This window comes from Pan troglodytes, chromosome 2, assembly GCF_028858775.2.
Source record: "Pan troglodytes isolate AG18354 chromosome 2, NHGRI_mPanTro3-v2.0_pri, whole genome shotgun sequence".
Classification (NCBI taxonomy): domain Eukaryota; kingdom Metazoa; phylum Chordata; class Mammalia; order Primates; family Hominidae; genus Pan; species Pan troglodytes.
The window spans coordinates 80,698,226-80,722,911 of NC_086015.1; the positions used below are offsets into that span (position 1 = coordinate 80,698,226).

Sequence of the window (24,686 nt, forward strand, 5' to 3'; positions counted from 1 at the left end):
ATCTAGGCAGAAGTTCCCAAACCTCAATTCTTGCCTTCTGTGCACATGCAGTCTCAACACCATGTGGAAGGTGCCAAGGCTTGGGGCTTCCACCCTCTGAAGCCACAGCCCAAGCTGTACATTGGCCCCTTTTAGCATGGCTGGAACAGCTGGAACACAGGGCACTGAGTCCCTAGGCTGCACACAGCACAGGAGCCCTGGGCCCTGCCCACGAAACCACTTTTCCCTCCTGGGCCTCCAGGCCTGTGATGTGAGGGTCTTCCGTGAAGGTCTCTGACATGGCTTGGAGATATTTTCACCATGGTCTTGGGGATTAACATATCATGTCACCAAATGCTATGGGCTCCTGCTACTTATGCAAATTTCTGCAGCCAGCTTGAATTTCTCCCCGGAAAATGGGTTTTTCTTTTCTATCGCATAGTCAGGCTGCACATTTTCCAAACTTTTATGCTCCACTTTCCTTATAAAACTGAATGCCTTTAACAGCACCCAAGTCACATCTTGAATGCTTTGCTTCTTAGAAAGTTCTTCTGCCAGATACCCTAAATCATCTCTCTCAAGTTCAAAGTTCCACAAATCTCTAAGGCAGGGGAAAATGCCTCCAGTCTCTTTGCTAAAACATAACAAGAGTCACCTTCATTCCAGTTCTTAACAAGTTTCTCATCTCCATCTGAGACCCCCTCATCCTGGACCTTATTGTCCATATCATTATCAGCATTTTGGGTAAAGCCATTCAACACGTCTCTAGGAAGTTTAAAACTTTCACACATTTTTCCTGTCTTCTGAGCCCTCCAAACTGTTCATTCCAACCTCTGCCTGTTACCCAGTTCCAAAGTCGCTTCCACATTTTTGGGTATCTTTTCAGCAATGCCCCACTCTACTGGTACCAATTTACTGTATTAGTCCATTTTCATGCTGCTGATAAAGACATACCCAAGACTGGGAGGAAAAATAAATTTAATTAGACTTACAGTTGCACATGGCTGCGGAGGCCTCAGAATCATGGCAGGAGGCAAAAGGCACTTCTTACCTGGTGGCAGCAAGAGAAAATGAGGAAGAAGCAAAAGCAGAAACCCCTGATAAGCCCATCAGATCTTGTGAGACTTATTCCCTATCTTAAGAATAGCACAGGAAAGAACAGCCCCCATGATTCAATTACCTCCCCCTGGTCCCTCTCACAACATGGGGAATTCTGGGAGATACAATTCAAGTTGAGATTTCAGTGGGGACATGGCCAAAGCATATCATGCCTATTTTGGTGCTTTTTGTCTGTATGCTTTTAAATAGATATTCCTAGCTTTCAAAGTATTATAAAATTAACACTCAACTCTCTATTTTCAAATTGTATATAGCAGAGTTTTTTTTTTTTTGTTTACTGCTAGAGTTCAGTTAGTTGGTGGTATATCATCTGGACTGAATCTTCCAGGACTTTCCAGTCATAAAAAAATCTAGAAGGTCATGGGAAAACAACAACAAAAAACAACAACAAAAATTATTCTAAGGGAAGTGATTGACACACAAGCTTGGCACAATTTCACTGTCTCTTTGTGAAAGGAGATGGGTGATAGTGGGTAGAGAATGCTTCTTGTCAATTGAATTTCTGTCCTCACCAGGTCTTCATGACATCATGGTTGTTATGAGCCTAGAGAATGATGGGTGCTGAAGGATTACATAAAAATAAGATGAAAAGACCTCTTATTTTTCTCTCCCTAAGCTCTGTAAATCATTAGGGGACAAGGCAGCATGTCTTTGATCTCTGTAAGTAAAAAGTAACCAGAATCTCCTGTGTTTCTCATGTATGGAATATATCAAGGGGCCAGAAGTACATCGAAGGCTCCAGTGCAACTTTTTCACTTCACGGGGTCCCCATATTGACAGTTCTGAGGCAATGGGACTTCAACAAAAATGGGACCTTTGCAAGCATCCAAAGCCTTGAGACTAAATGAAGGGTAAGAGAAATTATGTGAGAGAAATGTATGCCTCTCAGAAATGTCTGAAAGGCTCTGAAGAAGGCTAGATATCACAGTGACTTTGCATATGTATGTGTTAATGGGACCCTACTTTTAACCTCAGATTGATATTGCATGGTGACATAGCTCATTAGCAATCATCATTCTTCTCACTTTATATCATAAGTACTAAATATTTTAATAATGACTTCATAATCTCTATCAAGCTGGGGAGGCAAAATGTGAGCCTAATCAGTAGTTTGTCATCACTAAAGAAAAAGACTAGCACATAGTATTTATACTGTGGTGTATGACTGTGCATCAGTGTAAACTTTGAAAATGGCAGGACAATATTGCTAATCGATGAAAAATTGACTACATTTCTTAGAGCTGCTCCTTATAAATATACGTAGGTATATGAATTTGTAGACTAAGATGATCAACCTGTCATCTTTTATGCCACTTTCATTAATGTTTGACCCACTTATAAAAAAATGAAAATCAGACAATAAGGAGTTACACAATTTTAATAAGAACAAAACACTGCCTGAATTTATCTTCAAGCATCACAACTGAAATTGGAACTTTCCAGATCACTTTAAATTAAATTGATTAATAATACATCATGTTAAAATGAATTTTTCATGGTTTGGGAGCTAATGTTCTCAATTATTTAGCAATGCAAAGTGTAGGAAACCCACACACAAACAGCATGCAGGAGCTGATCCGTGAACTTTCCCTTAAAACAAGATGATAAATGGCCTATTTTTGTATCATACTAAAGCAATATGTTATTTTTTTTCCATTCTGAAAACACTTGCTCTCCAGGAAAACAAATCAGGACATGTTCTGTGGTTTTAAAAAATAATAATAAAATAAAATAAAATAAAAATTATTTAAAGTACTTTTAAAAAATCTTGGCCCTGAATGTCTATAATAGAAGAACATGTAAATTAACTAACAAATTCCTTTGGCATGTTAGTTTTGTGTCTTTTGAGTCATATTTTCACAGTCTTTTCAATTCCATCTTCCATTTTAAGTGGAAAGCCAAGTTAAATAGGAAGTAGCTTTGAAAGGATTATATGCTTCTATGCCTTTATTTAACATTAAAACTGTGTTTGTGTGGGGGGAAAATAATTTACATCAGAAGACGCTAAAAATAAAACCGTACATAATTTACATTTTGACCATTATATTCTTTGTAATTAAAAATTACTTTAAAGAGCTTAAGTAGTTAATGTGATAAATTAGTGGATTTTTTTCTTGACAATTTTGCTATGCTCACTTTTGCCCATGTTTTGAGAATCAGAGTAGCACTAAGATGTTTATCTCTTTAATCAAGTATTTTAATGTACCGATTTATAGGAGAGATGATGACCACAAGACACAAGGTCACAGAGCTTTAGACGAAGTGATTTGACAGGCTCTCTAGACTAAGTCACCTGAAGATGCTGCTAATATCTCTCTCATCATCTGCGCCGTCAACTTTCTTTCTTGCCTCTCTTCAGTTTGCTTTGATGGGAATCTCTTCTTCGTGATAATGTAGAGTTCGAGTTATCAGTTTCTACAGAGTTTTATGAGCTATAGTATTAAACTTTATATTATGCAGTGTTTAAAAGATCACCACATTATTGAAAGAAAAGTTTCTCAAAGCCACTGAAGATAGCATTAATGTTATAAGCATGTTGTTAAAAGGCTAGTTGTTAAAGTAGAATCTATCCTGCTGTGCTGGCTATTCAGTTATCATGGCATCCTTAGCATAAATACTGAACACCTTTTAAAGATGTTGTGTTCCTTTACATGGTTATTGTAGATGGTAAAATCAAATGACTGGAGGAAAAAAGCTCATGTTATCTGGAATGGGTGTAGGCTGACCACACAGCATGCTATAAGATATTGCCATAGAAATAACCTAACTCAGTGTACTCATTTTGCATATAAGACAACTCTGACTTAAAAGAGTTTAGATGTCTTGCCACAGGCCATCTTGTTAGCTGAAAAGCCAGGCACAGAACAAGATTCAGTGACTGCTTTCACAGTGTCCATTCTAGGACATCATGTTATCATTCTTTTACTGCCTAGTTATATGCAGGTACTTAGAACAAGATAAATGAACAAACAACAAATCAAATATGACCAGGGTTTACTCTGCTAGTTACAGAGTTAAGAGGAGAATGAACATCTTTTATTCCAGTCCATTATGCTTTCTCCTTCATAAGGAGTTTAGCTAGTTAAAATATTGAGGAAAAAATAAAGTTAGCCTAAATGGCATGAAAAAAAGGAGGGGTTTATTCAAATAATTGGGGAAAGAATAGTTATAGTCTGAACTTCCTAAATGGTAAGCTTGTAATACAAGTTGAAAGGACAGGGAATAGGCAATAGAATTTCCAAATAAAAGACAAAAATCAAAATTCATATTGAACCATCTCTGCAAAACCAAACTATTACATTAAGAAAGATAATTAGGTGAAAAAAAAATCAAGTTATTTTAAATTTTATAGTTGATTCTTGTCTAATCACTTTGAAACAGAAAATAATTTTCTGCAAGGATGTGTTCTCTACCACATACCAAAATGATCTTCAAACTGTTGAAGTATTAGGTTGATGCAAAAGTAACTGTGGTTTTTGCCATTACTTTCAATGGCAAAAACCACAATAACTTTTGCACCAACCTTTAATAAAATGAGAACAAGTCCTGAACAGTCTCCTGAGGAGATAAAGCCAGTTAAGCTATGAAAATAACCTTAACTTTGCTTAAATTGTAAACAGGCAAAACTTAACTTGACCTATTTCTTATAAATGCCTATATTAAAGAAAAAAAACAAACTTAAGCTCAAGCAGAAGCAGCCTACAAATTTATAATTATATAACTAGGGACTTGCCAATGGGATATACCAAATAAGGTCACTATATAACTGTCACCAAACACATAGAGAGAGAGAGAGAGATGGAGTCTTGTTCTGCCGCCAGGCTGAAGTGCAGTGATGCGATCTCGGCTCACTGCAACCTCCTCATCCTGGGTTCAAGCAATTCTCCTGCCTCAGCCTCCAGAGTAGCTGGGACTACAGGTGAATGCCACCATATCCAGCTAATTTTTGTATTTTTAGTAGAGACAGGGTTTCACCATGTTGGCCACGATGGTCTTGACCTCTTGACCTCATGATCCACCCGCCTCGGCCTCCCAAGTGTTGGGATTACAGGCACGAGCCACTGCACCCGGCCCAAACAAATATTTTCTTTGCTTTTGTTCTGTGTTGGCCCAATAAAAGTCTCCTTGTGGTGATCCCTTGTTGGAACTCCCGACCTACTTCTGGTTCAGAGCTGTTTGCTCAAATAAACGCTTAAAAATTTTATGTTTCAACCTGCCTTTTTTTTTTTTTTTTAACAAAACCGAACTCAGTTTTCTAAAAATGATGAAAATTTTCAAATAAAAAATAATCACGTGTACTCTTTACAGTCACATTTGGTTGAAAATATACTCAAAGACCTTGTAATCAGTTTTGTCAATTGTTAACTGAGTTAGTTTGCAAGTCATATTAGTTACCTAGTTTACTGGTGAAAAAAAATTAGTAAACTAGAATTAATTCAATTATTTCTTGTGTGCAGTGTAACTGTTCATGCAATACAATCTTCTTTTTGTTTATGGGAATTAAGAATGTCTTACTAAAATACCAATGCAACTACATTTTAATCATGGTTTTACAAACTCTTGTATATAAAGATTAGTGTACCATCCATTTCTTTTTTTAAATTCTCCAACCCCATGTATTTTGTTTTTTAAATTTCACTGACAGCAGGTAAACAGTGGGTTAAGGAGTAAACACAGATAAATCACCATAAAATGGAAAAATACGTGTCAAAAATTATGTCATCAAATGCCACGGTGCGAGTTATTTGTGTTACTTCTGGGTTTAATTCAAAACTGTGAGCATTCCCACTAAACATGTGTTTTGGGGAAGAAAATGAGAGTCCAGGAAACATAAAAGGTGAATAGTAACCACAGAATACTGTGTCTGGACTCACTTTTCAGCATAGGCATAAGCTGTGTAATTGTACACATGTAAATTAGATAACATTTTTATTCAAAGTGATACAAATACCAATGGAAATCGGTTACAAACATCTTTTTTTTTTTTTAATTTAACCTGGGCTCCAATGAAAGCAGGTGAAGGTGATTTGTTTTATCACCTGAACTACTTTTTTATTCAGGGCAATCAAAATCTTCTAAATGAACTACCTGTATATCTTTCTTTTTTCCTCCACAGAGGAAGCTGTAAAAACTAGATCACCCTGTGTTGCAGTGATAAGAACTTATTTTCTCTGTCTATTGAGGAAAAAGATGTACATTGTCGTGTTTTTTTCATGAAGGTAGGAAACATGATGTTCTTAAGGTCAAATGCATCAGGGCGATTTAGCCTCATATTTTATTAATAGTAATGGGAATCATGTAGCTGAATCCTGGCAAATTGGACTGAATAGCTATTTCCAATGTTATATGATTATATTCATAATAAGTGTTCATTTGATATTCAATGTGAAGCAACTAACTCTAATGGGTTTTTGTTTTAGTAATAGTGATATATCAGTAGGTGGAAAGGCCATTCCATTTGGAATAAAAAATATACCGTAATCAGTGTTTAAGTTAACTTTTCTCTAGGGTTTTACCTGTAATTCTCTGGACTATATGCAGTTCCTCTTTTAGCGTATTATTCATCATATCACAGGTAATATGATAATTGCTTAAGATACTGCTTTTCTGAAGCTCTCATTATTTTATTTGGAGGCAATAACTATAAATGATTCTATACTGTATCACCCACTTATTATTTGGCCTTTTGACAAATCCTTGAATATTATCATTACACTATTTTCTATTTTTGTAGAGATGTGGCCTCCCTATCTTTCCCAGGCTGATCTTGAACTCCTAGGCTCAAGCAATCTTCTCATCTCAACCTCCCAAAGTGCTGGGATTACAGTCATGAGCCACTGAACCTGACCCATTACATTGTTAAGAATACAGTCTTTATCAATTTTGCTTGTGTTGGTCATAAAAGGCCTAACTACAGAAGTTAAGGTCTAACCTGATGTGTTTAAATGATGACGTGTTAAAATGATGATGTGTTAAAATTGCCAGCATTGATCTACTTCTGTGTAAGATGTTAGTTTAAAAAGTTGAGAGTAGAACCTAAGATATAAACAATGTTTTTGATTAAACACACATTCAAGACAAGAATTAGTACCAAAGAACTCTATGTTCATTAATAAGTAAACTAATACAGATATATACATACATGCACATATAATTTTATATAGATCCCTTTTTGTTGCTATCTGCCATTTTACATAAATATGAAAACATCAATATTTATAGTAATAAGCCATAAACACTGTATAGTTCAAGCAATTGTATTTTTCCCTAAGAGATTCCAACTATTTTTAAATTAAACATTTCTCTCCAGTGGAATTTTACATTTTCTCTAACAGTATTAACAATTCTAACTGATAGAAGCTATTTTATTTTTCAAAAATTTGAATTGGAAGTATTTTGTGTCTCCACAGAAAATTGTCATTCCAATCCATGTGCTTAAATATATAAAAGCTGTCACTGATGAGCAAAGGGTTTTCCACATGTATAAGAAGAAGTGAACTGACAAGAAATAGTTTGTACTCAGCCCTGGAGATGGTCAAGAAATTCATGCTGATATTTAATAGCTCTTATCAGCAGGAAATCAATGAGATTTTAGGGGTATAGCTAGTTTCACAATAATGCTAGGTCAAAACATCTGTTAAATTGTTGAACCTCTTTCAACTGGGGGAATAAATATTAAATTTAATAAAATGCTGTAACAAATCAAACATCTATTTTAACTCTACCCATATTTTGGGATGTATTTATAGCTGGTTGTAACAATACATGAAAATTTCCTACCGTGGATTCAACAACCAGCAATATTTGGGTAGATAGCAGTCTCTATTCTGTGGTGCATTTTGTACTCATTCAACTGCAATTGCTGAAAACAATAGCTGAAAAAAGGTTCAACATGCCTATGGAAATCGTTAATTATTTTTAAAATGAGATTCAAACTTTTTTTCCAACAATAATATTTTTTGATTATTCATTTCTTCTATTAAGAGTGTGTGTAGGCTGGGCGCAGTGGCTCATGCCTGTAATCCCAGCACCTTGGGAGGCTGAGGTGGGAGGATCGCCTGAGGTCAGGAGTGTGAGACCAGCCTGACCAACGTGGAGAAACCCCGTCTCCACTAAAAATACAAAATTAGCCGGACATGGTGGTGCATGCCTGTAATCCCAGCTACTGAGGAGGCTGAGGCAGGAGAATCACCTGAACCTAGGAGGCACAGGTTGCGGTGAGCGGAGATCGTGCCATTACACTTCAGTCTGGGCAACAAGAGCGAAACTCCATCTGAAAAAAAAAAAAAAAAAGATGGCAATTTGTCCATACAACATTATTCTCAAAATAAAATAATAATGTGGGATTGGGACAGGCACTAATAGCCCTGAAATAAATTTTTGGCATGGTTTTGCCACGAAAGTCACATTTAGTCCCCAGTTTTTACATTTGGCTGTGTATAAAACTACTGTGATCCTTTTACGCTTTCTTTTTGTCTTCTCTTTCTGCCAGTTGTTTACATTCCTATACCCAATTCTTGCTTCCTGACATGGACATATTGAGTACCCAGTAATATTGAACTGTAAATTGTAGGTTCTTAGTAACTTCCTTTGCCAAACTGGGCAAATAAGCAGGCCCACCTGACCCTGTAGAGCAACAGAGGCTAATCATTCCACTTCGGTGTGATGAAGGCATTTATGTAAATGCCTGGTGACATTATAACCTAATATGTATAATAATGGGATAGAAATGAAAGAAATATATATTCAAAACAGGACCTTTTTATAAGCTTACTTTTCATTTTCTTCAGTGGTCCCCACTGCCCACTCTAGTCTCTCCCAAATGTATAATTTTATGATACTTTCTTATCAAGAGGTTGTATGTCTGGGCTCCAGACCCTTGTTTAGTAAGGTTCAGATCTGAATCTGGACTTAGATTTAACTTGATAAGATAACTGAAGGAAAATGTGGATAAATTTAACTATTTCTACTTGAACAGGTGGGCCTGGGCCTAATGGAGGTTGCTAGAGTTCTATATTAGGCAGTGAATCAACTTCTCAACAAAGATTAAAAACTACTTGCGTGTTTGATCTGTATTAACCTCTCAGGTCACTGGGGCGCCATTTAGTAAATTGCATCGTCTTTTTGGAAATGGGATCACGGCTATAAAAGAGTTGTTTCATCTAACTTAGAAAATAAATTTACTTTCATGCATTAGTCTGGGCATCAGAAACATGGTTGAAATTCTTAATAGCAAGGTGTTGATGTACTTTATGTAAAAATGACTATTTTTCTCTTCAAGCACTTTGATACTGCAAAATTCTTTTAAAAATAAAATAGAAGTAAATAAGATGTAAATAAGTAGAAAACACAAAGTTCACAAAGTTAGTCCACTCATCCATAAAATCTTATTTCGAAGGAGAAATGGGTGATAAATTAAGGGGTCATGGTAAAGAAAAAGGTGAGATTTCTTTGTAATCCAAAGACACTAGGAAAATTATCTATTTTACTAAAGATGCATGATGAAAAGGGGAGAATAAACTCGGTACGATACCTAAAGATGTAGGCGGAGGTAAGAGTCTTGCCCATATAGGAGAGGAGTTTGACCTTTTAAAGGGGCCCATCAGTCCCACTGAAACAGGAGGGACAGTGAAAGGCATGATGGCAAGTGCAGGTGAGTTTATAGGTTTGACTGCAGAGTAAAGGGTTAGGTTCTTCTATTTTCTCAGTAAAAGCTTAAGTTCAGGCAAGTGAAGATGAACAGGAAGAGGATGAAATAGAGGATCTCCCTGGAGAACAGAAGAGAGAGCAGATAAGGAAGACACAGAACTGCTGAGAAGCACTCCATAACTAGCTCAGGTGGAAGACCCTTAAGCTGTAGTGACACAACAAAACCAAACATAAACAAAGCATTTACGTTTTCCTCCAGGGGCGCTCAGGAGCCAGGATGTTCTTTGTCAAAGGCAGACAGTTGACATTACCTGAGTAATGGAATAGCAAGACAACACGGAAAGAGAAAACTGAGGCTGTCTACATGAGAATAGCTGAGTAGATGGATAGAAAAGAGGTAGAGGCAAAAGTGTGACAATATTGAGAACAGATGTAAATGAACCTGATGGGTTAGAAAATAGGAAAGCAGGGAGCAACCAAGAGAAATTGGAAAATGGGATTTGATCACCAGATGATTAAATGTTTGTATTCAGAATTGTATAACCTGAGAATTTCTGGGTGCTTGCAAGGTATAATCTTAGGGAGTTGGAGGGAGGAGGTTAAAGCAAGTGAAGATAAAGGTAAAAGTCCACTGGATGACAGGTCAAAGAGTTGAGAACTGGAGTTCATGGATAGTCATCCATGGGGATTTTGAAATGTCTAAAATGATGGCAAGACTTGAGATAAAAATGATCATTGTGAGCCAGGTATTAATGTGTCCAGCTAATAAAGGGTAAATGGATATGGGTAGATAAGGAGCTCCATCTGACCCTGTCCAGCAGTAGAGCCTACTCAATCCACTTTGGTGTGATGAAGACAACTGGAAAAGGGGACTTTGGCTTGAGGTCCATGGGCCTCCAAAACGTCGATGAATCAAGTTCACATGGTTGTGATCTTGGGTGAAAAAAGATTACATTTCTATTTTCACTATCTTTAATATTTAGCCCTTCTTTTACTTATGAATATAGATGATAAGCCACAGTGCTTAGCAATATGTGTCTTTGTCACCAACAGAAGTCATGAAAATTTTCATATTACCTTAACAATATGTAAAAATATTATACAATACTTATCATACGTTTAAATTATGCAATGATTTGAACAACTGACATTCACACTTATCAATATTTTTAAAGTGTATGTTATTAGGCTTGCTAATATTGAAAGTGTTATTAACAATGTTTATACATCATTTCATTATTTATTAGTATTCCTACAATTGTATTTAGTATATTACAAATATTCTGTGAAATAAGCCAGATACAGAAAGACAAATGCTTCCTGATCTCACTTATATGTGGAATCTAAAAAATGGATAAACACATAGAAGCAGAGAGTAGAAGGGTTGCTGCCAGGAGCTGGGGGCAGGGAGAAATGGGAAGTGTTGGTCAAAGGGTACACAGTTTCAGTTATGCAAAATAAATAAGATCTGAAGAGATACTTTATAGGGCCTATTAGCAACACTGTGTTATATAGTTAAAAATTTGCTAAGAGGTTAGATCGTATATTAAGTGCTTTTACCAGAAAAGTTAAAAAAGTAGGGGAGTAATGGGAGGACATCTTTGGAGTTGATGGATACAGTTATGCGTCGAAAGTGATGATACTATGATAGTTTCATGATGTATATTTATCTCCAAACACATCAAGTTGTATCATTAAATATCCACAGCTTTTTTATTGCCAATCATGCTACAATAAAGTGATCAACATATTTACTAACCATTCTGTGAAGTGGTCCAAAGGCGTGCATGGCACAAACAGCTCCACTGGGGCATGCTGAACTCAACATTCCCACCCCATAACCCTTTTTGGAAATCTGATCTTCCACCACACCCAGGCATGTCTCTAGTGTTTTTGTAGGTCTAAATCAATAATAACACAGCCTAGATCCTGCATAATCTGGCCTCCTCTACCCTTATAAATTCACTCTCATCCTTCTGACACTCCATAACCCAGCCACATGGAACTCCTTTTTAGTACTTGCATGAGCCATGCTTTTTAATCCCGGGCCTTTCCACCTGCCATTCAATTTGCCTAAAATAGGATTCTGCCTTTTTTTTTTTCTTGATCACCACCCGTTTACATAGTTAATGTGTATTTTGCCTTCTGACTTTCCCAAATTAGATGTTCTACTTAAAATATAGGAGTGTATAGGACCTGGATATACTAAAGTTATTCATCATGTATCTGAAATTGAAATTTAACTGGGCACCTTTGTATTTTTATTTGCTAAATCTAGCAACTCTACCCATGGACCTGTACTTTCCTCTCATAACATTTTAACCCCTGTAATTACTTCTGCAATCTCTGTCCTTTCTGGAACTTTGAAGATCCATGATGCAGCAAGTGTGTGTGTGTGTGTGTGTGTGTGTGTGTGTGTGTGTGTCTGTGTGTTCTTCACCATGGTATACCCAATGCCTAGGATAAAACTGCTAAGCATGTAGTAGTCACTCAAAAATTTAACATGACCAAATTAGTGAACTCTATTCTATGCTTAAAGTATCTGTTTACGTTTCTGACTTTCCTCATAGACTATGAGTTCCTCAAGAACAAAGATACCTTTTGTACCCAAAGCCAAAGCTCGGTGCCTATAACCCCCAAGAAATGAGTTGATCAGAACAAAGTTTCCCTCACGTGTTCTTTGAAAGCTGCTAGAAGAGGACCCAGTGTGTTTACATCATGTTTGTGAGGTGTTCAACTTACCTCATTTGAGAATAAAAGAGCTGTACTAAGGACAAAGAGGTTAGGCATGTATGAGTTTTTAGTCACAGTTTCCCAGTTAGCATCAATTATTTGGGAAAAATTAAAACACTTATTGGTTTATTAATACCTCTGTTTCCTTTAATTCTTTTATATAAGAAAGGATGAAGGTGAAAGGCATGAAGATTGTCAAGTGTTTGTGTTTATGTGCACAAATGAGTGTTGAGACCGTCATAACACAGGCAGAAAGTTTCAATGTGGATGAAGAGAGGAGAGGAGAAATCCGGTTTTTGAAAAAGTTTGGAAAACTCTGTGTTAAATGAAAGAGGTTAGGGATTTGTAGCTCTGGCAAATGTTATTTGAGTATTTGACTAGTACCACTTTGACAGCATATATCCTGGAGTACAGCACCTCTAAATTACCCTCTAGCTTTAAAATTCAATGTGCCTCAGATATAAAGTATATTCACAATTAAGGAATCACAAGAGTAGCAAGCAAAGGAAATAGCCAGGGAATATTGAGGAGCCTGGGAAGGTTACAGAGATTGGAACTCTGTGGAAATATGGAAAGAATACAAAAATGATCAACAGACATCTGCGTCCTACAGAGTTCATAGATGGTAAGGAAGGCATGACCACTGGGTCTAAAAAAAATAAAATGATCCTTTTTCTTATAGAGAATTTCATTCAAGTGCTTGGTCACAAAATCAGACCGTAAGAGAAAGATACATGCAATTCAAAGAATTTTGAAATTTAAAAGGAAACAAACATGAGAGAGTGGGAAGTGGGCTTAGATGACAGGGGTGATTTTTATTGATTTTTTGTGCTTTTCCTTCTTTTACAATACATAATTAAATGTGCTTGTAGGTAGAAGGATAGATTAGTAGATTTCAAAGAAAGGGAAACTGAAGATTTTAGGAACCTAAGGTTTACAGAATCTCTGAAGGAAATGTGAGAGTGATGAATTGCAGAATACTGATTTTATACAGGTAGAGAGAAATATATTTGAGATATCACTGAATGATTAAAGGGTCCATACCCAGTTATATATGAATGAAGTTACTCACCGTGATGGTGAGAGCATCACAGAAGAGGAATTAGACTCCATAAAGAAGACATAGTGTACCTAATTGCTTATTTAGCAACACATGATGCACGTGAATATGTTGTGCCGTGCTAACATATATTTTCCTATGACCTATTAGTCTATACTCTCAGCCTGATTGTGCTAGTCGAAATTGATCAGTAAGCATTAGCATTCTATAATACAAATGCCCTTCACAACGCAGGATTTACATGATTCTCTTATTAGGTGTGTTTTGCATCGGGGCTATTTCCACTACTGTGTTCTGGCTTTCTGACATTTATTATGCATTCTGGTGAACAGTTTTGACCTTTAATGCCTAAAAAAAAAACCACTCGCTTGCAACTGATAGCTCTGGAGACCATAGGAAGTGGGGGAAGGGGGAAAATATCATGTTGGATGTAAAATGATAGATATGATCTGGAGAGCTATCAATGAATGGTGAAAATATGATAATGTTGAGCGGACAATGGAGGGTTCCTGGATGCACTTTAAAATTTTGAAGACTACTACAAATGTAAGGACAGCAAAGGGGGTTGTCAGAAGCAGACCTGTGGCTGCAAAAAAATGTAACTTAATTCATGAATTATTTCATGGGGGTTTGAAGAAAATGGAAGAACAATTCCCAGTTGTGATGTCAAAAGAGCAATTCTATACATTACCAATTCACTAAAAGAAGAAAGTGTTTTATCAAATACCATCCACACAACTGATAGTTATTATTAAATAATACATTTTGTTGCTCACTATGAATTAGGATAAATGCTTATTGTAATTGTATTCTTGTTGTTTAATGATTACGGTTATATTTTTTGGCAAAGTAATCTGATTTTATAGCTATCTCTTTAAATGAGAAGGCTTCCTTTTCAGATTTCTTCCAAGAATCTGTTTTTTTCAGTGAGTATCTTAGCACAAACATCTTAATCAGTCACATTGATTAGTATGTGCCTCTCTTCTCCAGTTTTAGACACTGCAAACCCACCCTTGAATGTAAATATGTTACTTGTGTTTTTAGAATTTACAGGTTTAAAAAATATAGATACTATCAGGGGAATGCGTGAGCAATATATATATTAAATTTCAAATATATAACTAGTTTTAATGCTGTGAAATGGATGACTTTTTTTCTCAGTTTATGTTTATGGTGTAAAATAAAGAACCAGGTGGTATTTCTGCTTCAGTAGTCTGTCTGTTCAGCAGGAAATATTAAAATATAGAAGACCTCATAAGTTCCATCTGCCCACATACCTGATTTCAAGTCTTCCAATAGGTTCCAGACATTCACACTGAACATCTTTGTAATGAATCCATCACCTAAGAACAACCCTTAAGGAGCATAATTGTTTAACCCTGTGGATACCTCGAAAAGAAAAAGCACAGAAATGGATCATTATATTGTATATTTTTTATATTGTGGACAAATATTTAGGAAAAGATGATTTTAAGGGACATTTTTAAGAATTCTATATGAAAGATTTGAAATCATCTTTGAGAATTTTTAAAGATCATCAGCACTATATGTCTATTTCGAATGTTAAAGATTGTGTAGATTTTCACTGATAAAAGGAGAGAAAAAATGCTTTTTAGAGTCATGATACTATGAAAATACTTCACTACTTAAGGAGTTGGTTTTTGCTTTTCTAGCACATTCTAACACTATAGTCTAACAGAAACAAAAAAAAGTGAGTTTTTTTTCTGTAAAACAAATACATTTCATAAAACTTCAGATAAACTAAAAGTTTATATATTAGATTTGGTTTTACATTTGACTACTATTATTAGTGGACAGAAAATACTTGGATAGAACTTTGAGATTAATATTCTTTTGAGTTGAGCCACGCGAAAGTGATAACACGAGAAGCATCACCTACTGAAGCTGGTTCCTCGACCTTACTTACCCCTTCTGAGCTGCCGACGGTCCTCTTCACGTTCGTGGGACTGACCATCTGGCACCAGCTGCTTTAGCACTTCAGCCCCAGCTGCCCTACAGTAGCGTCTCTAGGCCATAAATTTCTTCTCTAACTTCTCACCTGGAGTGATAAGACTGGAGGATTCAATTCCAAATTCCAACACTTCATAGGATGAAAATAATAAATTAAGTCTCTCCTTAGGAAAACATTTGTTGACTTCCTAATATATACCTATCATGTATTAATTAGTTCTTCTGGATCCAAACATTAATAAGATAACAAGCATTTCCCTCACAGAGCTCACAGACCAGTGGGCACACACACACACACACACACACATACACACCCACTCACTCACACTCAGGGTCTAGGAACAATACAATGTATTGTATATGCTATGTCCAAGGTCTAGACCTCATGCTTATAGGGGTAGAAAGAAGGGAGTACTTATTCTTATGTGGGTAAAAAGCGACAAAAGGAATAGCTGTGTTCTAACATTTGTGGAAAACCCATTGTTAGGGTTGTTATGTGGTTGGAGACAGTATTTTAAAGCACTTAGAACAGTTCCTAGTGCTATATAATTATTGGTTGAATAGATAAAGCTTTTATGGCTTTGTGAATACGTTCTAAATTTTACTTCTTGATTTTCTGGTTTGGTATGACAGCATAATATGGAACAGTTTGGCATACATCAGAAAAATGTATGTTATTCTTCCAGAGGAGAATTTGGGTCTTCCATAAAAGCAGTAAATATTAAAAGCAAACTAAGTAGAACATTTCATAGCTTCTCTTGGTCCAATTTAAATTTAATGAGCTCTTAGTAGAACTGAGTGTATCATCCTCATAAACTTAGAGGCACAAGGTTTACAGAAACTGCAACTTCAACATTCTTCAACAGTAAATATGACTATAAAGCAGGGGGCACATTTATTTTCTTCCAGGGCTCTGGTCTTTTGCCATCTGCTAACATGGCATCTTGCCCATTTGGAACACTGTCAGGTTATGTAGGATAGAGGTGTTGCCTTCCTAATCTGCTCCTGACTCAGGACTGACCCAATTGCTTTGGGAGATGGTGAGGGCGAGAACAGCAATCAAAGGAACAAACAGCATAGACAGTTTGGACTCCTGGACAACCTGCCCAGGACACGGGGACACTGGGAACAAAGTGAGCCTTTGTTCACTGCACCAATAGCACCTGATTAGGGACAGAGGTGAGGCAAAGGGGATATGTCTCTTCCTAGTTAATTACAGAAGACATTAGGGTCTCTAGTTTTTCCAGAGTTGCCAGGTAGGCTTGGAGATAAACAGTTATTCAAAACCCCAAATACCTTCTATGTTTCTTTTGTAGAATCTATCAAGGTTTCCACCCACTACCTTGGACAGGGTAGATCTTATAATGCCGCTTCCCTGAAACTATAATAGTCTCTTAACTTTGCCCTTACTTTACAATATCAATATGAAATAAAAAATAATTTGGTCCTTTCAGTCACAGTTAGTATGAAAACACATAGTCATTTAGTGATCACAACTACGTAAAAACTGAGTATTCCTTTTTCAAAGTATCTCACAAATGCCAGCTGTTTTACACTGACTTAGCCCTTTTCCACAATCCTTGTGTTTTTTTTAATCAGAAGCCTATTTTTATTTTCTTCTATTTTTTTAAAGCACTGTTAGATAATATTGTATTCTGTTCCATATCAATAGGTGCTAAATCACTAGAATTATTAAGGACATTGGGGAATGTCCTTATTCTGATATTAAAATAATAAAGCAACTTTTAAATGGCACATTTTTCCCTGGATGGAGCCTGTGTTCTGTTTTGATAATTTATATCAGTTTATTTATGAAAATCTCTGTAAAAACAGTAATCATAATTATTTTTCTTTTCAACCCCAGCGTTTAACTCAGTACTTAAAGTATAGATACTGCATGCTTAGTAGTTGTTCAGCCAATAAATAAATTACAGCAGCTGGAACATTTTGCGTATATGTTATTTGAAAAATAATGCTTAAAAAGTCTTAAAGGCTTATACATATTTAAAATATTTCAATTATTTATTTTATAGAATTTTAACTTTTAATTAGTGAAATTATGAAACTCTCTTACTGTTTTTGAATTAAGTTTTCTCAAACTAATAAAATAATAGTCATTTATAGATATTTCATGAAGTCAACAGTACAACTATGTTATAAGGGGGTTTTGTTCATTAAATAACTCAGCAGTAGAAGAAACAGTTTACCATATTTCTGAGAAACTGAAAATGTCAGAATCCTTTAAACAGCATAAAAGTTCATAAAAAGATAAACCATTGCTTCAAGAAGTATACTGTGTAAATATAACCGCATCTTTGGTTTTACGAAAGCATAACACAATGGCCTTTTATTTGTCAGCAAAAAAAATCAAAGTTAATTTAAAAATATATCCAACCCTTAGTAATTAGATATTTTTGCAATCTTTTTAAAAATTAACATATATACTAGTTTCTAAGAATTCTATAGTGACTAAAAAGTAGTCTTATAATATTAAGAAAATACATTTATGTGTTTAAAATCAGATGAATCACAAATGTGGCAATGCTTTAAATTTATAAGAAAGACACTATAACATGTAGTATGGTTGAATAAAGCATGAATGATATAGTAAATCTGAGGCCTTCATATTTATGACTATACTTTGTAAGCATTAATGCCAGTGGATTAAGCTTAGTAGGGCAAAATAATGTGGTTAAGTGTTCCCAAGATAATCTTTCGTATAAACAAGCAGAAACATTAATCTGAGAAAATGATCCTTTGCATGAGAAAATATCACTAAATGGAAAGAAATGCTATTGATGCCAAATGAGTATTTCGTGACACCAAAATGACAAATAAAAAAATAAAGAAGGAGGGTGTTATGTTATGCTAATCTGGTACCAAATAAAAGAAGTTTTATTTGTTTTCTGCTTTTGTCTTAAATATCAAGACCATGTAAATGTGTTCATAAATTTATTGCTATCTTAATGCTGGGGGGATTTAAATGTATTTCATTATATATGAACTACATTAGTTTTTGACATTTTAGGACACTGAAAGGTCAAAAATTAGATACATTGATCTGTATAAGAAATAAGAGAATGACTCCTAGGCACAGGTGTTAGAGGCTGTTGCTTAGAAGCATTAGAATCCCACCTGTAGGAAAAGGGAATGAGTTGTGTGGCAAAATGGTAATCATCAAAGTTGAGTGTGTCATTTGTGCCATATGGCATTTGGTCTCCTACAAAGTTGTATGTTTACAACTTTATAACACAATTAATAAAAAGTCCAAAGTTGGACTTTTGCTTAGATAAGACTACAGAAGAGGTCTAGATTTTGTATAGACAGTATATATTCTGCTCTAGTGTTTTATGGTCTCAAAAGTATTTAGAGAAAATGAAGACATTAGCATAGAATATTTTATTATTTTCTCCCCAAAGTCTATTTTTACAGCATATTTTAAGTATATTAGTTATATTTTGCCACATAGAAAATTACTGCAGAACTCAGTGACTTAAAACAGCAAATATTTATCTCACACAATTTGTGAGAGTTGGCCACCTCAGATTGCCTTAGGTGGGTGACTCTGGCTCAAGGTCTTTGATGAGGTTGTGGTCAAGATGTCAGACAGGACTGCAGTTATCTCTAGACTTCACTGTTTCGACGATAGCTTATTCATATGGCTATGAGTAGAAGACTTCAGTTTCTCACTGGCTAATGGGAGGAGACCTCAGTTCCCAACTATGTGAACCTCTTCACGACATAGCAGCTGGATTCCCTCAGAACTAGTGATCAAAGAGAATGAGGCAGAGGCCACAATGCCTTTAAAGACCTTGCCTTGGAAGTAATGTACCCTTACTATTGCTGTATTCTACTGGTCAAATCAAACAATCCTAATACAATTTGAGAGAAACCTATACAAACACGCATAACTGAAAAAACAGGGCATTGGGGGCTATCTTTGAGGCTATTACAGTGAGAGAAAAAAGAGGAAGGAAGGAAGGAAAGAAAGGAGGAGAGAGGGAGGAATGAAGGAAAAAAAGGGAGGGAGAAAAAGATGGGAGGAGGGAGGGAGGGAAGGAGGGAGGAGACTCACTCACTCCAGAATCTTAGCGATCATTTGTTCACACTGGACAAACTAGCATTTAGAAACTGTGACCACCATCTCAAAATGCAACTTTATTATTTAAGGTTTGCCAAAGTGCCAATCTTTTTTCCATAATTAGTAAAATAGCTGCAATCTGCTAGTTTTCTCATATATCTGCAGTTAATTGGTCAGAACATTTTCTTATTAGTGGGACTACATTAAAAATCCTATACTTTGTAGGATAAGATTTTCTTTCAAAAGGGAATGTAAAGTTGTATGGTACTTACACGCTATTTATAAGTTTAAAATGTTATCACTAAATAAAACCTTAGAATAGCCAGGTAGAGCAAATAAAAATGCAGTATGTCCAGTTGAATATGAATTTCAGATCAACCATAAATAATATTTAGTATAAATAAACTAAACAATTGCAATAAACATGTAATAAACTTTTATTTATCTTAAATTTACATTTAACTGAGTGTCCAGTATTTTATCTGGCAACCTTACCTTAAATAGCTGTCAATCTACATTTTGGTCAAACATAATAAAATTTTAAATAGTATACATTCTTTCTATGTGTTATTTTTTCTGCATAAACCTATACTTAAAACAATAAGTGCGTCAAGTAAAGTAGGTCACATTTATAGTTATTACTCATTAAATTGTATTTGTACGTGGATGTGTGTATTCCAAAACTTGAGTAAGAAGATGACAGAACAATTGAACAAAGATGTATATGTTGCTGTGTTGACTTGTGAGAATGTTGATGTCCATGTCCGAGAACACGCATAATAGCCAAGCTTCCATTTCTAGAATAGTTCCAATTCTAAAGTCAGTTCCATCGATTGAGTTGAACCATTTTAAGGTTTTAGAAATCCTTAAACCTTAAAGACATAATTGCTACTTTAGAATTCACATCTCTATCTATTTTCTTTGAAGTTTGCAAGCTGTTTTTCTCATGACTATTTGTGATTTGAATTTATTTATCCATCTTGGGATTCTACTCCAATACAATCTAGAAGAAAATTAAGGGCAGTCCAGAGGTGAGTCAGAACTCTGAGGTGGTTCATTATGGCTGACATGCAAAATCTGGTAGAAAGACTGGAGAGGGCAGTGGGCCTCCTGGAGGCAGTATCCCATACCTCTGACATGCACCGTGGGTACGGAGACAGCTCCATATGTGCAAGCATTTGACTCACTGCTTGCTGGTCCTGTGGCAGAGTATTTGAAGATCAGTAAAGAGACTGGGGGAGATGTGCAGAAATATGCGGAGATGGTCCACACAGGTTTGACGTTGGAGCGAGCGCTGTTGGTTACAGCTTCTCAGTGTCAACAGCCAGCAGATAATAAGCTTTCCAATTTCTTGGCACCCATCTCAGAGCAGATCAAAGAAGTGATAACCTTTCGGGAGAAGAACCGAGGCAGCAAGTTGTTTAATCACCTGTCAGCTGTCAGCGAAAGTATCCAGGCCCTGGGCTGGGTGGCTATGGCCCCCAAGCCTGGCCCTTATGTGAAAGAAATGAATGATGCTGCCATGTTTTATACAAACCGAGTCCTCAAAGAGTACAAAGATGTGGATAAGAAGCATGTAGACTGGGTCAAAGCTTATTTAAGTATATGGACAGAGCTGCAGGCTTACATTAAGGAGTTCCATACCACTGGACTGCCTGGAGCAAAACGGGGCTGTGGCAAAAGAACTGAGTGGACTCTGCCATCTGGACCCTCTGCTGGATCAGGTCCTCCTCCCCGTTCACCAGGCAGGCCCCCCTCCTCCCCCAGTCTCTACCAGTTGAGGCTCAGATGAGTCCGCTTCCCGCTCAGCCCTGTTTGCGCAGATTAATCAGGGGGAGAGCATCACACATGCCCTGAATCATGTATCTGATAACATGAAGACTCACAAGAACCCTGCCCTGAAGGCTCAGAGTGGTCCAGTACGCAGTGGCCCCAAGCCATTCTCTGCACCTAAACCCCAAACCAGCCCATCCCCCAAACCAGCCACAAAGAAGGAGCCAGCTGTACTTGAACTGGAGGGTAAGAAGTGGAGAGTGGAAAATTAGGAAAATGTTTCCAACCTGGTGATTGAGGACGCAGAGCTGAAACAAATGGCTTACATATACAAGTGTGTCAACATGACATTGCAAATCAAGGGCAAAATGAACTCCATTACAGTAGATAACTGTAAGAAGCTTGGTCTGGTATTTGATGACATGGTGGGCATTGTGGAGATAATCAACAGTAGGGATGTCAAAGTTCAGGTAATGGGTAAAGTGCCAACCATATCCATCAACAAAACAGATGGCTGCCATGCTTACCTGAGCAAGAATTCCCTGGATTGTGAGATAGTCAGTGCCAAATCTTCCTAGATGAACGCCCTCATTCCTACAGAAGGCGGTGACTTTAATGAATTCCCAGTTCTTGAGCAGTTCAAGACCCTACAGCATGGGCAGAAGTTGGTCACCACAGTGACAGAAATTGCTGGATAGGCGAAGTGTCTCTGGGTTCTTTGCCCTCCCTTCACACCGTGGGATAAATCTGTATCAAGATGGTTCTTTTTGCGATTTCCTCTACCTTTCTGCTCTTAAAACTGCTTCTCTGCTCTGAGAAGCACAGCTACCTGCCTTCACTGAAATATACCTCAGGCTGAAATTTGGGGTGGGATAGCAGGTCAGTTGATCTTCTGCAGGAAGGTGCAGCTTTTCCATATCAGCTCAACCACGCCGCCAGTCCACTCTTACGGAACTGCCAACTAGGACTATGATGCATTTTAGCTTTGAGCTTTTGGGGGTTATTCTACCAACAAACAAACAGTCCATTGGAAAGAAAACAGTCCTAGGAATTAACAGATCAGAATGTTCACACTGGTTAATCTTTTTTTAACAATGAGCATCAAGGTAGCAGAAACTGGTGTGTTTCCAGATGGTTCTGCTATAACCAAACTCATTTTTCACTGTTGACAAGCGAGGCAGGGGTTGCACTGGACCAAAGGCTGAGGCTTGGCCATCTAGCATTCCATGCAAAATTGTGTCCTATAAGCATTCCTTTTATTCTCTATTCTATCCTGGTTCTGCCTCAACCATGAGATAGGAGAGTCTCTGGTGCTAGCTGCTGTAGCAGTGTCCTTCATCCAGGGAAGTTAATGGAGTCTTGGACCCTTTCTTTCTTTCTCTGGGATCCCTGCCCAGCACCTTCCTACAGAGATGACTTTAAAAGGAAAACACACACACACACACACACACACACACACACACCCCATTTCTTTTTATTTTTTTTATTTTTTTTATTATTATACTTTAAGTTTTAGGGTACATGTGCACATTGTGCAGGTTAGTTACATATGTATACATGTGCCATGCTGGTGCGCTGCACCATACACACACCATTTCAAGGAGTCTGGCATTCCTGAATCCTCCTTCCCTTCCAGGCGCCTGTCACCTGTCTTCACTGCCTCCTTTTCCCTGTCATGCTCATCAGCTTATGGCTTCTGTCCAAGCACCTGAACAGAGGACTAAAATCTCCACTGCAGGCTGGTTTTAGGTCTTGACTTATGTAACAATCTTGCACAGTGCTGCTAATGTAAATTTCAGTTTTTCGCCTCTAGGACAAACACTTACCAAAATAGGCAACTTTTTTTTTGGTGGGAAGAGAGATTGTCCTGTGATTTCTACCCATTTCCTGAGACCTGTGGAAATAAACCTTGATGTACTTAAAGTTATACAGAAAATAGAATAAAGTTAATACCAAACTTGAAAAGAAAAAAGAAAAAAAGAAAATTAAGAGAAATCCCAGGAAGTTGAGCTCAAGAAAATAATAATACAATATAGCTTTTCATTCATGAAAGTGTCCCGTACATTTCTTTTTATATAGTGTTCATTTAACCAATCTGGAAGGTAACTTTAGCTTGACCTTACTTTCCTGTTAAGGTCGTAAGTGGGGTGCTCTGGCTCAGACAAGCAATATGCAGAATCACTGATTTTAAACTGCAAGGCCAATTTGTTAGCTATGCTCATCGACCTAGCAATATATCCTCAAGCTGCAAATAAATATGTGAAATGCTATCACAGTAACATTTAAATATTTAACAGCTGTTTTACTTAATTCTAGCTCAAAACTGAATTTGTGTAACAGAATGATTCAATCTTTGCCCAAGACTATATGAGTCATTGTGATTTGAAGTTTGGATTCCAAAATCTTTATGTAAGAGACAGTAGTATACTGAAGCTTTTGAAACTTTAATTAACACCAAAATTTTCAAATATACATAATTCGGTATAGAATGGAGCTAGAATTTGGTATTTTAAGGAAAAACATTTTATATAAAGGAATTACATATGAATAATGACAAGGGCAATAAATGAAAAGATATTAGGCAGTATACTGCTCTCTAGTTAGAGTTGGTCACCTCCAGCTGGGTTTCCTATACTTGAAAAAACCAATACTACTTTTCAAGTAGTACTAAGCAGAGAAATGGATATTTGAAGGAAAGAAAATCAACAGATGGCCTGGAAGAAAATGTTTTAAATAATTTTAAACACTGTCCCCAATCCTGCCAATGGTTTGGGAAGTATTTTTGGTTCCTTCAATTGAAATGTCACATGTGAATTTTAAACCATATTGAAAAATATTAGTGTTCTTCTGAATTCTGAACAGACAGATGGTTTAATAAAACAAAAAGGGGATGTTTGAAAATTATTATACATACTTGTTATCTTAAAAATTCAGAAATTCCCCTTTGTAAACAAAGAGGAAGACTGTACAATGTTTTTCACTTTTGTTTATGCTGTGAGTCTTGTGCTGTACTCAAGTGAATAATGAAAAAAGAAGACAAAGAAAAAAGGTGATATTGCTTCTAAAATATTGCCTGCTACTGCTGGGTGTCTACCCTTTTTCCATGTCATTAGCAGTTGTTTAATTATGCCAACAACATATCTGCCTCTTGGATAGATAATTATGCCAGTTAACTTCTTCTAAGCCTTCAGACATGCAATTCATTGCGACAACATGGGAAGGGTACTGCTGCCCTCTAAAATGTAAGCGTGCTCTTGAGTGAGCTCACTTCTCTCAACGATGTAAGACCCATTGCAAAAGGTTAAGCATATACAGTTCCAG

At 36.6% G+C, this 24,686-nt stretch overlaps 1 protein-coding gene and 1 pseudogene across 24 annotated transcripts in view; both read left to right on the forward strand.

Annotated features, from left to right (window-relative positions):
- ROBO2 (roundabout guidance receptor 2) overlaps positions 1-24,686 on the forward strand; it is a 1,748,072-nt gene that overhangs the window by 508,922 nt on the left and 1,214,464 nt on the right. The window lies entirely within an intron of this gene.
- LOC134809457 (adenylyl cyclase-associated protein 1-like) lies at positions 20,637-22,078 on the forward strand (annotated as a pseudogene).